The following is a 12,215-nucleotide window of genomic DNA, read 5'->3' as shown; positions in this document are numbered from 1 at the left end:
CGCGCACGTACGCCATTCGATTACTGGTCCTGTTTTGCACCGTCGTTCCCTAAAAGAGAGACACCACGTAAGAATCTACAAGACCAATTCCAGTACTATCACGTACCTATGAACAACTGCGAAACCAAATCTGCCATAGCAAAACATAAGTTTATCAAAAGAGATTCCTTAGTCAAGTACAGGTGGGTTCACACCAGGCAGGTGCTCTGGGTGGGATAATCCGCCTCCGTGTCCTTAATAGAATTGAAACTTACCGTTACTATGCTAGGCAAATTTCGATTCTATGTCAGGACCGGAGGCTCTGATAATGCTAGTTCAAAGCTTACTTACCACCAACTGAGCCACATCCACCACCGGTTTGAAGTAAAACCTTTTTAAAGGTGGAATCGGAAGACCAATCCGCTGAACGCATAAGATCCTCTAACCTAGCTCCTAGAGAAAAAGCCTTATATGCCATCGCTCCCCTGGCCGAATGAGCTTTAAACAGCTTTGTGTCAATACCTGCTTCTTACATGACCCATCACACCCACCTGGATATAGTGGGGGCGGAGACTGCTTTGTGCGGTTTCCTTAGTGCAATAAGAAGTTGCTGCTCGCCCGGAGGGTGAAGTTCAAGGGTCATATCCTCATATGTTTTAAGGCAATTCACCACACAGAGTTTGGGAACATCCGAAAAGGCTGGGTATGAGATTGTTCTTGATGCCAACTTAGTATGGCGACCCACCATAAAAGTAACCCCATCTTGGAGAAGACCCTCACTGTAATGTCCAAAGCTCGGACATCAGAAACCCTGCGGCAGGAAACCAGACATAACAGCATGGCCAACTTAGCTGAAAGCTCCTTCAAGGAAAGATACTTATTGGGTTGCCAAGAGAAGAAAAGGTTCAAGACCAAATTGACATCCCAGAGGGCCGAATATCGTGGTTCTGGGGGCAGTGACCGGCGAATCCCCCGCAGAAGCCAACAGACAAACGGATGCTCCCCAACCGGGGCCCCGTCTACTGGCAATGAACCGCAGAGATCGCAGAGCGTATCGCATTAATAGATCGGTATGCCAGACCGTCTGTTGACCAACTCAGCCAGAAAGTTCAGAATGGGAACGACTCCTGCGACCATGGGATCCAAGTCTCGTCGAAGAAACCTACTTGCCCACTTAGTCCACGTGGACCAATAGCGTTTTGACATACTATCTGCCCAGGCCTTTGACAAGAGTGTTTGAGCCGATCCCGAAAGGCCTGGGAGCGACCAGCATCTCCCGAAAGCCTCCGTGCCATGAGGAGGAGAGAGCCTTGGAGGATGAGGTGATGCCGCTCCCCGTCCGGATTGAGAAGAAGATGAGGGAGCAGGTGGAGTAGGATTGGAGAATCCTAAGAAAGTTCCAGATGAACCGGAAACCAAACTTGAGACTTCCAACACGGCGTACGGGCTGCTGTCTTCACCACCATCGAGAAAGGTAGGAAATCATAACCCTCTCCTGGCATCAGTCCTGGAGGAAAGCGTCCGTGGCCTCTGCTAGAGGTTCGGGTTTTCAACTGAAGAAACGCGGGAGCTGATGGTCGAGACTGGATGCAAATTGATCCACGAGAACAGACTCCAGAGGTCTTTCAACCACCTGAAGACTGGTTCAGCTTCCACAGGCTGGAATCTTTCAGATGCTTGGAGTGCCAATTCGCCACTTGGTTGGCCTGGCCCGGAAGATACTCGGCCGTCATTGAGACTTGGTGAGCCAAGCAATACTCCTAAAACTCCTTTGCGAGATCTACCAAGGCCCGGGAATAAGGGCCCCCCCCCGGCGATTGACGTAACCAACCGCCGAAGCGCTGTTCATCTTTAGCAACACACACAAACTCGCTTGGTCCCTGGTCCAGCAGTGGACGGCGAATTAACCCGTGAGGAGCTCCAAGCAGTTGACGCTCAACTTCTGCTCCTCTAACGACCAAATGCCGCCTGTGGAGAATTCTCCGCAACCTGCTTGCATCCGACTCTATGACCAGGTCCGGTGCAGACCCGAAGATTGCCCGACCATTCCAGGCCTCCAAGTGCGTCAACCACCATGACATTTCCTCCTTTGGAATTATTGTATAGAAAAGCCATGCTTACAAATAATCTGTTCTTATCTCTAACAATAAATTGCAGTTTGTACATGATTTATGAAAATGTTTAAAATCACTTTACAGATAAATTAAGACAAAACATTACCATATCCTCTTAAATATATTTTCATGTAAAACACAATTGTGTATCATGTTGTACAGAGGAAATTGTTATTTTTTTGATGTATTATTGTCTCTTTTTTTAACTATTCTTATCATGACTAGTTTATAAAATAACAAAAATAAATAATCATATATTTTAGCAATAATTGGCACATGTATGTAATTTTGTGTATGCACTTTAGGTCCTCCAAGAAAATTGTTTTATTCCTAAATTGTTGTTTTTTTCAAGCGATTTCCACCTTTGCTTCCTCCTATAGGGGAACTGTTTGATCGTACGATAGACCCCTCCTGAGGTGGTGCGCTTTTAGGAGTTGCAAGGCACGATAATGAAGGGGCCCTGGAAAGATTGCCTGAATGGAGGAGGAGAGGAGACCTACCACCCGGCAATCTGACGCAGCGAGGTATGGGTCTTGGAGATGGTCTACCTCAATACGTGCCGAATTTTGGCCATCTTGCGAAAAGGCAGACTCAAGGAGGAATGGATGGAGTCCACGACGAACGTGAGGAAAACTATTTTTTTTAAAAACATATTTTATTGATTTTTAGTCATCATACAATCCAAAATCAGCATCCATTGCACGTAGACCCATTAAATATATCTTCAGGTTTATCCCCAACCAAATCCCTCGGAACCCACCCCCCCTTTCGGCGATTGGTGTGGATTCATTTTAAAACCTATTCATCGCAACATAGCACCAGCGATAATGGGAACACTTATAATACAGTGCGCTCATTGATTTTCACATGGATGTACTTCACTTTTCAATCTTCCCCCTCCCTCTGAGAATTCAGTAGAGCCTGCACCATCGTGTCCCAAGCCTTGGCCATTTCTAGAGCTTTTACATTGGTCGTTCGCTTGGCCTTTTGAAAACTAACGGAGTTCTCGCTACTAGCCCATTGATGTAACTCTGCTCGCCACCTCCTACTCGATGGTCCTACTTTCGATTTCCAGTGCCAGGTAATTTCCCGCTTTGCCAAGAGGAGGCCTAAATCAATGAACTTACTGGTTATCTTAGTTTTGGGAGTGTGCGGGAACCAGTGTAGAAGGCACACAGCAGCATCAAAGGTTAACTGTCTATCAGTGACCTCATTGAGGAGCTCCCTTACTTCCACCCAGTAGCTTCCCAGAGCTGGACAGTTCCAGAGCATGTGTTCCAATTCCGCGCCTTGTTCTGAACATCTAGGGCACGCTGCGCTATGGACCTTAAAGTATTTCTGGATCTTCCCTGGGTTAGGTAAGCACGGTGCAAAATAAAAATTGTACTTGCTGGAAACGCGTGTTTCTGCTCCCCTTCCAAGTTCTCCCCAGGATACGGCCCACACTGTGTCCGGTATCGGTTTGCCTATGGTCTCCTCCCACTTCAGTTTTAGGTCACCCAGTGGCTGGAGTCCCTCATGTAGCATCCGAGACTGAAGGCATGTGACAGCCTTAAATGTCCCCGCAGCCATTACTACATACTGGCAAGCCGTAGTGGTTACGGGTTCTACCTGTCCCCCCTACCAATGTTTCCGAATTGCTGTCGTTAGCGCAGCGTGAATCAGGAAGCTACCATCTGCGAAGCCATACCTTTCCTGTAAGGCCTGAAATGTCAGCAGCACCCCATCTTCATATAAATCGCCTACCATTTGGAGTCCCAACCGGTCCCACTCCATAAGGGGGGACCAGTCTCCACCATGCGGCAGTGCCGTCAACATCCCCAATGGGAGTTCAGGCGCATATGGGTGAACCACTCCAGCTCTACATCGGCTCCTGTTCCAACAGAGCCTAAGGGTTTTCTCTTCTAATGTCAAATCCCTTAGGTGAAGTTTTTGTTGCATTATTATGTATGAAAGGATATGTCTCTGTATCCCCGCACCTCAATCCTTCAGGACCTCGAAATTCCACTGCTACGTGTTGCGTAAGCACCTGTAGCTGGGCAGCCAGGTAGTAAAGCTCGAAGTCGGGAACTGCCATTCCGCCCTCGGCCTTAGGTCTCATCAATGTTGCTAACGCTACCCTCCATCGACCAGTCCCCCATAAAAAGCCAGTAATCATGGAGTACAACTCCCTAAACACGCTCGGGGGGACCCATATTGGCAAGGTTCGGAAATAATAAAGTAATCGAGGTAAGGCCACCATTTCAAGAAGGGCCACTCTCCCCACAACCGAAAGAGGGAGTGTAGACCAGAAAGCCATGCTTCCCTTCAGCACACTGATACAGTGCCCCACATTCCCCTCCAGCATGTCCGTGGCAGCATGATAGATCCGGACCCCCAAGTATGTCAGACAGGTTGGTTCCCATATCATCCCCCCGAGCAACTGCGGCGGTTGTGCACACGGTTTCAACGGGAAGAGACATTTCCTACGCCAGTTCACCTGCAAGCCCGATAGTGCACCAAATTGCGAGAGCAGGGATACTGCCTGTGAGAAGTTGGCCTGATATGCAGTGCTCACTATTCTAGTGATCACTATGTATCAGTCCAAACAACCCTTATTGATGATTGGTTGTAAGTCAACCTTATAGACCAGCTATCCTAGTAGCATGGATACGAGCAGTCTAAGGCTAAGACTCTAGAGGGCGTGTTAAGCCAGCTGTTTTACCATCACATTACCCCTTGAACACCAAGTGAAAGGACACCACACAAGTTGTTATGAAAATAAACAGATATTTATTTATAACAAGTCTACCCTGAACTCTTTATGAGGCAGGGAGCTAAGCACACAACAAAACTCTTACGAAAATACTTTAAGTCGCACAATTTACACAAATGCCCGAGGGGCACGAAAAACCATATATTACAAAAGTGGAATGCGAATTACTAGCAGGTAAGTAACTATTCTCATAGACTTTAGAAACGCTAGGCCTACAATACTAAACCCTTAGATTAGTAGCAGGAGGCCTGTGGACGTCGTGTGCAGAGTGGGAACTCTCACGCGTAAGGCGGGAAAAAGTCTATGGAGGCTAGCAAAGACAAAGTTACTGTTCTCGGGCGAACCCGACTAGGTGGGTCGAAAACAAGAGTGGATCCGAACACTTAGAGTGTTGGACTATGCTGAAGCACCGGAGTACTTGGTTTACCTAGCCCAGGGGCTGCGGCTGCATAGGGTTCAAGTTGCGTCGGAAACCCTCGTTGAAGATCCAGGAGCCTGAAGAAAGAAGTTGCTGGCAGGCGGCCAGTGAAGGAGTTCGTGGTGATCCAAGCCTGGATCAGGGAAGAAGAAACCTGTAAGCAGAGGGGACCAAGTTCTGAATCACTAGCCAGTGATTTGAGTGGGCACCAGGATGGCACCGGACGAAGTCACCTCAGCCAGGTGAGTGGGCGCTGCTGGGCTCTGCAGTCTCTCGGACCAGGAGGCGTTGTCGGCGACCAGGATGGAGGTGCGAGCTGTCCCACGAAGGTACTTGCTGTCGACGTCGCTGGACCCAGGATTGGGCAACAAGTCTTGGCAAATGCAAGGCCCACGCGGTGGACCTAAAATGGCGTCTTGAGTGGACCAGGAGGGTCCAGGGTGCTCCTCTTTTGGAGGGGAGCAAGGGCTAGTCTGGTGCAACCAGACCAGCAGTGGTTGTCGTCGTGGAGCGTTGTGAGAGGGCCACTAGCCAACGGGCAAGCGACCTGGACAACGCTGTGAGCAGCAAAGAGCAGAAGGGCCCCACGCAGATCTCGTGGATGCAGGGGGGCTGAACTTCGGTGCTGGAGCTGCTCAGGGTCGGGGCTTCTCTTACCCCAAAGCACTCAGTCGAGGGTCACTCGGTGGTCGTGCTGGACAAGCGTCATGCAGTTCTGAAGATGGCCGGTCCCTCGAGGTCTCGTCGCACCCACGGATCACAGCTGGGCTGATGATGTAGGTTGAGGTCAGAGGTGCCAGGGAAGCCGGTTCTCGTCGTGCTGGAGCAGTCTTGATCCGGAGGAGAGACTGGCAACAAACCGTGATGCTTGGTTGGTGCCTGCTGCTGCAGGGTGACTACTCCTTAGTCACAAGGGAGAATCTTGGGAAGAAGTCTTGAGTTCCTTTCGTGGAAAGTAGTTTCAGGATTCAAAGATGATCTGATTTGGAAGGGGGCCAGTTCCTACCTTTATCCTGCAAAAAGGGGCTGGCACGCGACTAAGTCCTGCCCTATGGGTGGGACTAGGAGGGGGGTGGTTACACCCCTCTCCTTTGGCGGGCTTTCCCCAGATCAGGGGCTGGAGTGCCCCTGGAACTGGTTCCAGCCGGCCTATGCACAGTGAGCACCGGGGTGCCACTTGCAGTCACCTTCCTCTAAAGCCCTGCCTACCTAGGATACACAAAATCCTGTCTGGGACGGTGCTGGCACCGCCCCTGGCAGGAAACCCTTTGTCCTTGCCTCCTGGGCTGGGAGGACTCCCAGCAGCAGGAGGGCAGACTTGTGTCTCGGTGGCAGCATCCATCTTGTGGAGCTAAGGCTCTGTCTGACTTTAACCGGGGTTACAGGTTACATACATGTCGTGTCCCTCTAGAAGGGTGGAATGCTAACCCCGTCGCCAGAATTGGCGAGGGGTTAGTATTCCAATTCGTATGACACCTTACTCGACATGTTTTGATAAAGCGATACCAGAGTTGGCATATAACCGCGAGGATTATAAGGCACTTAAGAGTATATGGTATGCGATATCATGGAAACGGCTAAGGGATGGATCCCGAAAGCCGCAGACAGGCTCAGCTCATGCCAGAGCACTATCTCACACGATTCCAAGCACTCTGCCTTCAGGATTGTTAAGGCCTGCCATAGGAGTGACTGATAGGAGATCTGTGTGCCCATTTAGGTTTAGATATAGGAATACTATATCTAAAGCAAAGGGTGATTACACCACCTTGCCCCCGCTGTCGTGCAGCCAGTTGTGTCAGATTTGGATGGCCAGCCAGGGGTGGCATAATACATGCTGCAGCCCCTGGTAGGCTATGCCCTGGGCACCTAAGGTACACTGTACAGGGACTGATAAGGTGACTCAGTATCCAATTAGATATGTACCTAAGGTACATGGAATCCATTTTACAGAGAGAGCAGTAGGCCTGGGGTCCTGAATAGCAGGGCCCCAGGTCAACTAAGTCAGAAAACCAGCAAAACACCAGGCAAAAAGTTGGGGGCAACCATAGTCAGGGATCTACCTTCCTACACTGCCTTCTGCAACGAATCCTCAGTGTTGTCTAAAAACAGAAGCAGATCATCTGCATACAATGATATGTAATGGGGTACATTGTGTAGCAAATATATAACAAGGTATAGAGAGCAAAGGGATTTTATCCACTTGTGTGGACGGAAGGGTACTCCCGTTCCCCTGGTTAGGTAGCTATATAACAAATTGAGGAGTACCACCAAAGATAAGGCTACGCAGCCGATATTGGTGGAATGAGACACTAGTGTGAAAGAAGAAGTCCTTCTTTTTTTAGGAACCCCTCACTCACCGACCTGGTCGGTGACATGCTTCATCATCGGGGCCACCTCGACAGCCGAGTGCCGCCAAGGTGTGCTGCGACACCTGAAATACAGTGGAGCGGGTATGTGAGTGATGAATGTGAAAAAAAGGAAAAAAGTCAGTGAGTTAAAAATTGTCCTGGTATGACTTATCAAATATTATTTATTCCAAGGCTACTGGACAATATTAAAAACAGTGTGTGTTGATACAATAAAGGCTTTAATAGGACCTAGTGTATCCATAGTATGTGTAGGTCTACATGTTTCAAACCAGAGTGGGAGTTACCGGTTTTTCTTCAGGACCAAGAGGATATAAAAGGAGTTGGGTGGTCAAGGTACACTAACACCCTGCCATATCTGCAACCCTTTCAGGACCCTAAATAGCGAAATTGCTAAGTGGGTAAAAATAAATTGCAACCCAAAGGTGGTTACAATAAAATTGCAAAAACCTGGGAAGAAAAGAGAGGATTATAAGTCACAAAGATTCTTTACATGCCTGTAACGTAGTGAAGTGACGTAGTCCGCTCTATCTCTGAGTCATTCCACATTCAATTAATGCGAAGTATCCATAGTGTGGTGTATCAGCATAAATTCTAGATAGGAGCTAATTGTTCCTGAGGGGACACACCTATCAATATGGGTGTGAGGGTGAAAACGCACATATAATTCTATATTTTAAGCCAGTCTTACACAAGCTAGATTGTGCGTGCCTAAGTCATGATTCTGTATGACTAGTGCCAGGGATTACCGACGTGATATGTCAACTTGATCCAGAGTCACATATAACACAAGACAAACAACACTTAACACATATATTGCCAAAAATATGCTCACTCCGTAATGGAGAAATGCTCGCTGCACGGGGTTTTGAGGGGAGAGGCAACAGAGCGCAAAACGTATTCTGTAGAGTTAAAGGGAAATGGGGATAGAAAAAAGTATCAGAACACCGTAAGTTTCCTTCTATTTTGGTGAAGGAGGTCCGGAAACAGAAGCGTTTCCAAAAGTCTAGGGTCTACTTACAGTTTTTCTGCTCAGAAAAAGGCATTTGACCTACTCAGCCCCTCCGCGCTCCCGTGTGGGACAGAAGTGCAGCGCCCGAGTTAAAGGCAGCCGCCATTGCGGGCGTGGAGGGCGTGGCAGGCCGGCATCGCGTCAAGACGTCACGTGGTCACGTGAACGTCATACGCGCGTCGGGTTGCCAGGGGGACAAGATGTAAACAAAAGACTCCGTGAAGCGGAGTGGGAACGAGCGGTCTGTTTAGATTAACAAGAGGCTAAGATGGGGGAAATAAAATGTATTGACGGTTGCACCTCGGGTGTTACTTAGACAATTCTTAAGGAATGGGGAAAAAAGATTTCGTTAGGGACAAAAAGAGGCTCCATGTTTGGAGTCACAGTGAACCCATAGTAGAAAATAGTCCAAAAGGAGTTCAGATGCATTCTGGGGATTGAGTGAATACAATTTAATTGGAATGCAGGGTTTGAGGGTAATATATTCTTTTCCATACTGTTCAGGAAAGCAGTTATTGTTCATCAAAAATCCATCACAGTGGGGGATTTCCTGCAGAAAAAAGGTTTAAAGAGGTTTTGGCACTTTAGGAAAGTACAGAGGCCCAGGAAATATTATCATTCAAACCATATTTGTTGGTGGACAGTCTATACACCCATCTTTGTTCTTTCTCATACAGGCGTTTCTGTATGTTAGGTCCTGGAGTGATTTGCTCAATGACAGTCCAGAACATATCATTTGGAGTGTGACCTTTTTCAAGGAAGTGGTCTGTCAATCGGGTTGCGTTTTTTTTGCAGCGTATGGTGCTGCGATGTTCGCAGATTCTCTGTTTTACCTTCCGGGTCGTCATCCCAATGTATCGCTTCTTGCACGTGCATTCGATCAAATAGACAACATTTTCGCTGTTGCAGTTGGTGTGCGCAATTTGCCTCCAGGTTTTCCCAACTTCTAGGTCTAGGGTCTTTGTATTTCTGGTTAAATGGCACACACTGCAATCTCCACAGCGAAAGTGTCCAGTCACGTCGGGTAGGCCCCATGCCCTGGTTATGGAAGTTGTGGTGGGAGTTTTCTTTGTCTTTGGCCTGGTATTTACAAGAGTGTCTTTCAGGCTCTGAGATTTCTTGAAGGAGAAAAGGGGTTTTCCCCAGTGTAGATTTCCAGTGTTTATAATATTCCAATGCTTGTTTATACTCTTAGTCACTTGGTTTGATATTGAATTGAACGTGGTCACACAGGTCAGTGGTATTGCAGCATCAGTTCTGGTTTTTACCTCGAGGAGTGCCTCTCTGGGCTGGTTCCTGGCCCTCTTTTGACATTTGTTCACTATCTTATTAGGGTATCCACGATTGCCTAACTTTTTTGATAGGTCATCTGCTTGAGTTTTATAGTCAGATAGTTTGCTGCAGTTTCTACGCAGTCTTAAAAATTGTCCGTAGGGTAGGTTTTCCCTAAGAGGTCGAGGGTGGAAACTTTCGAATCTTAACATGTTATTCTTCGAGGTTGGTTTATAATGGGTTTTTGTTTCCAGATGATTGCCTTCCTTGTTTATTACTACATCGAGAAAAACAATTTCCCTTTTGTCGTAGCAGCTCGTGAACCTGAGGTTTCTGTCGCAGGTGTTAATCCAGACGATGAACTGTTCAAGCAGTTCAATTGGTCCTTGCCAAATGGCAAGGACATCGTCGATGTACCGTCTCCAAAAGGTTAAATGTTCGCGATATGGATTCATGTCATTCAGAACGAATTTGTTCTCAAAGTCGTATACGTACATACCAGCTATGCTGGGAGCAAAAACACTGCCCATTGAGGTCCCCCCGGTTTGCAAGAAGAGTTTTCCGTCAAATTCAAAAAAAATTCGTTTAAGGGCCAGGGTAGCGCATTCCAGAATGAAGGCCCTGGGAGTGTGGAAAGGCCAGTCAGCATTCTCTAGGGTGTTCCCCAGGACTCGGATGGTATCGTCCTGGGGTATGCTTGTATAAAGGCTTTCGATATCAAAGCTCAGTAGCACAGTGTTCTCATCCACTTCCACATTCTGTAGTAGATTCAGTAAGCTTTTTGTGTCTTGTAAGTAAGTTGTTGACTTCTGCACGATGGTCTTCAGAAAAAAGTCGCAGAACCTGGAAAGAGGTTCTAGTAAAGAGCCAATGCCAGAAACTATTGGACGACCTGGAGGGGGTAGTTTCCCCTTATGCATTTTGGGTAAGATGTAAAAGTAAGGGATCTTTCCTTCAGTGGTGCATAAATAGTCCGCTTCCTGTTTTGATATTGCTCCGTTGGTTTCTGCAATCTCAACTAGCTGACAAATTTCTGCTTTTAGATGACTTGTCGGGTCAGTATCCAAAATTTGGTAATTCTTTCTGTCACTTAAAAGTCGGACACATTCATCGCGGTAGGCAGTAGTGTCCATAATGACTAGTCCACCGCCTTTGTCAGCAGGTTTTATAATAGTAGTTTCACAAGTGCGCAGTTCTTTTAAGGCTGTTTTTTCAACGTTGCTTAGGTTCTGAAAATTGGAGGTTGTTTGCATCTTCTCCACATCATTGTAGACAGCTTGTTCAAATGTCACTAGTTCAACTGGTGTTGCGTGTTGAGGTGGCATTAAAGTTGATTTCAACCTTAGTCCACTCTCGTTTTCCACTTCAGAATCTTTTTGTTGACCCTGTTTCTCAAAAAAAGCTTTAAGTCTCAGTTTCCTAAAAAAAACGGCCAACTCGCAATGTAACTGAAATTTATCAAGTCGTGCTGTGGGGACATACCCAAGTCCTTTGTTCAGAACGTTTTCCTCAGCATTTGTGAGTGGTTTTGAGGACAAGTTTGTAACTAAGGTTTCGCACTGCTTGTGCCCGCCTTGCTCTTTGTTCTGTTGCTCACTGGATCGTCCTCCTCCCAGTGTACTTGGTTGGGTTGTCTGTTTTTTCCCCTTCCCCTTCTGCCCCTGTGAAAAAAAGGAGGGCGGAATTGATTTTGATGGAAAGGGGGCGGTTGGAAATGTGGTTGGAAAGGAGGTTGCCAGCCATACATCTGGAAGTTTGCAGATTGGTTGAAAGGATCCTGGAACATGGGAGGGTGGAAACCAGGCCAAAAGTTTTGCCCTCCTCTCCCTCCTCTTCCCCTCTGTTTTTTAACACTGGTGTTAGACCCGTTGCTACTGCCTGATGAGGCACTTGATGCGTCGGAGTCGGATGTCTGTTTATCGGGTGGTTTATAGTCAGGATCCGAGTAGGGGTATGTTTTAACAAATGAGAACCTCTTTAGATCCTTTTGAAATTTCGTAACTTTTTGCTGGGTCAAATTTTCTTTATATTCAGTTATCTCCTTATTGATTTCATCTAATCTTCTTTTGTATCCAGTTATAGTGGCCTTTATGTGTGCTTCCGTCTTTTGGATGTCAATTTGGATGGTTTCTGACAGTCTTAGGGCTGTTTTCAGTATTAAAACAATCCAATCATGCGTGCAATGCCAGGCTATTAAAGCCCAGTCTTTTCGAAATTGCGCATCATTTAGAAAGATCCGTGGGGCATTTGTAACCAGAAGACCCTTGGGTGCCATGTTGTTGGTAACATATTCTTTTAA

Source organism: Lissotriton helveticus, chromosome 10, assembly GCF_964261635.1.
Source record: "Lissotriton helveticus chromosome 10, aLisHel1.1, whole genome shotgun sequence".
In the NCBI taxonomy this organism is placed as follows: Eukaryota; Metazoa; Chordata; class Amphibia; order Caudata; family Salamandridae; genus Lissotriton; species Lissotriton helveticus.
This window is presented reverse-complemented; position numbering follows the sequence as displayed.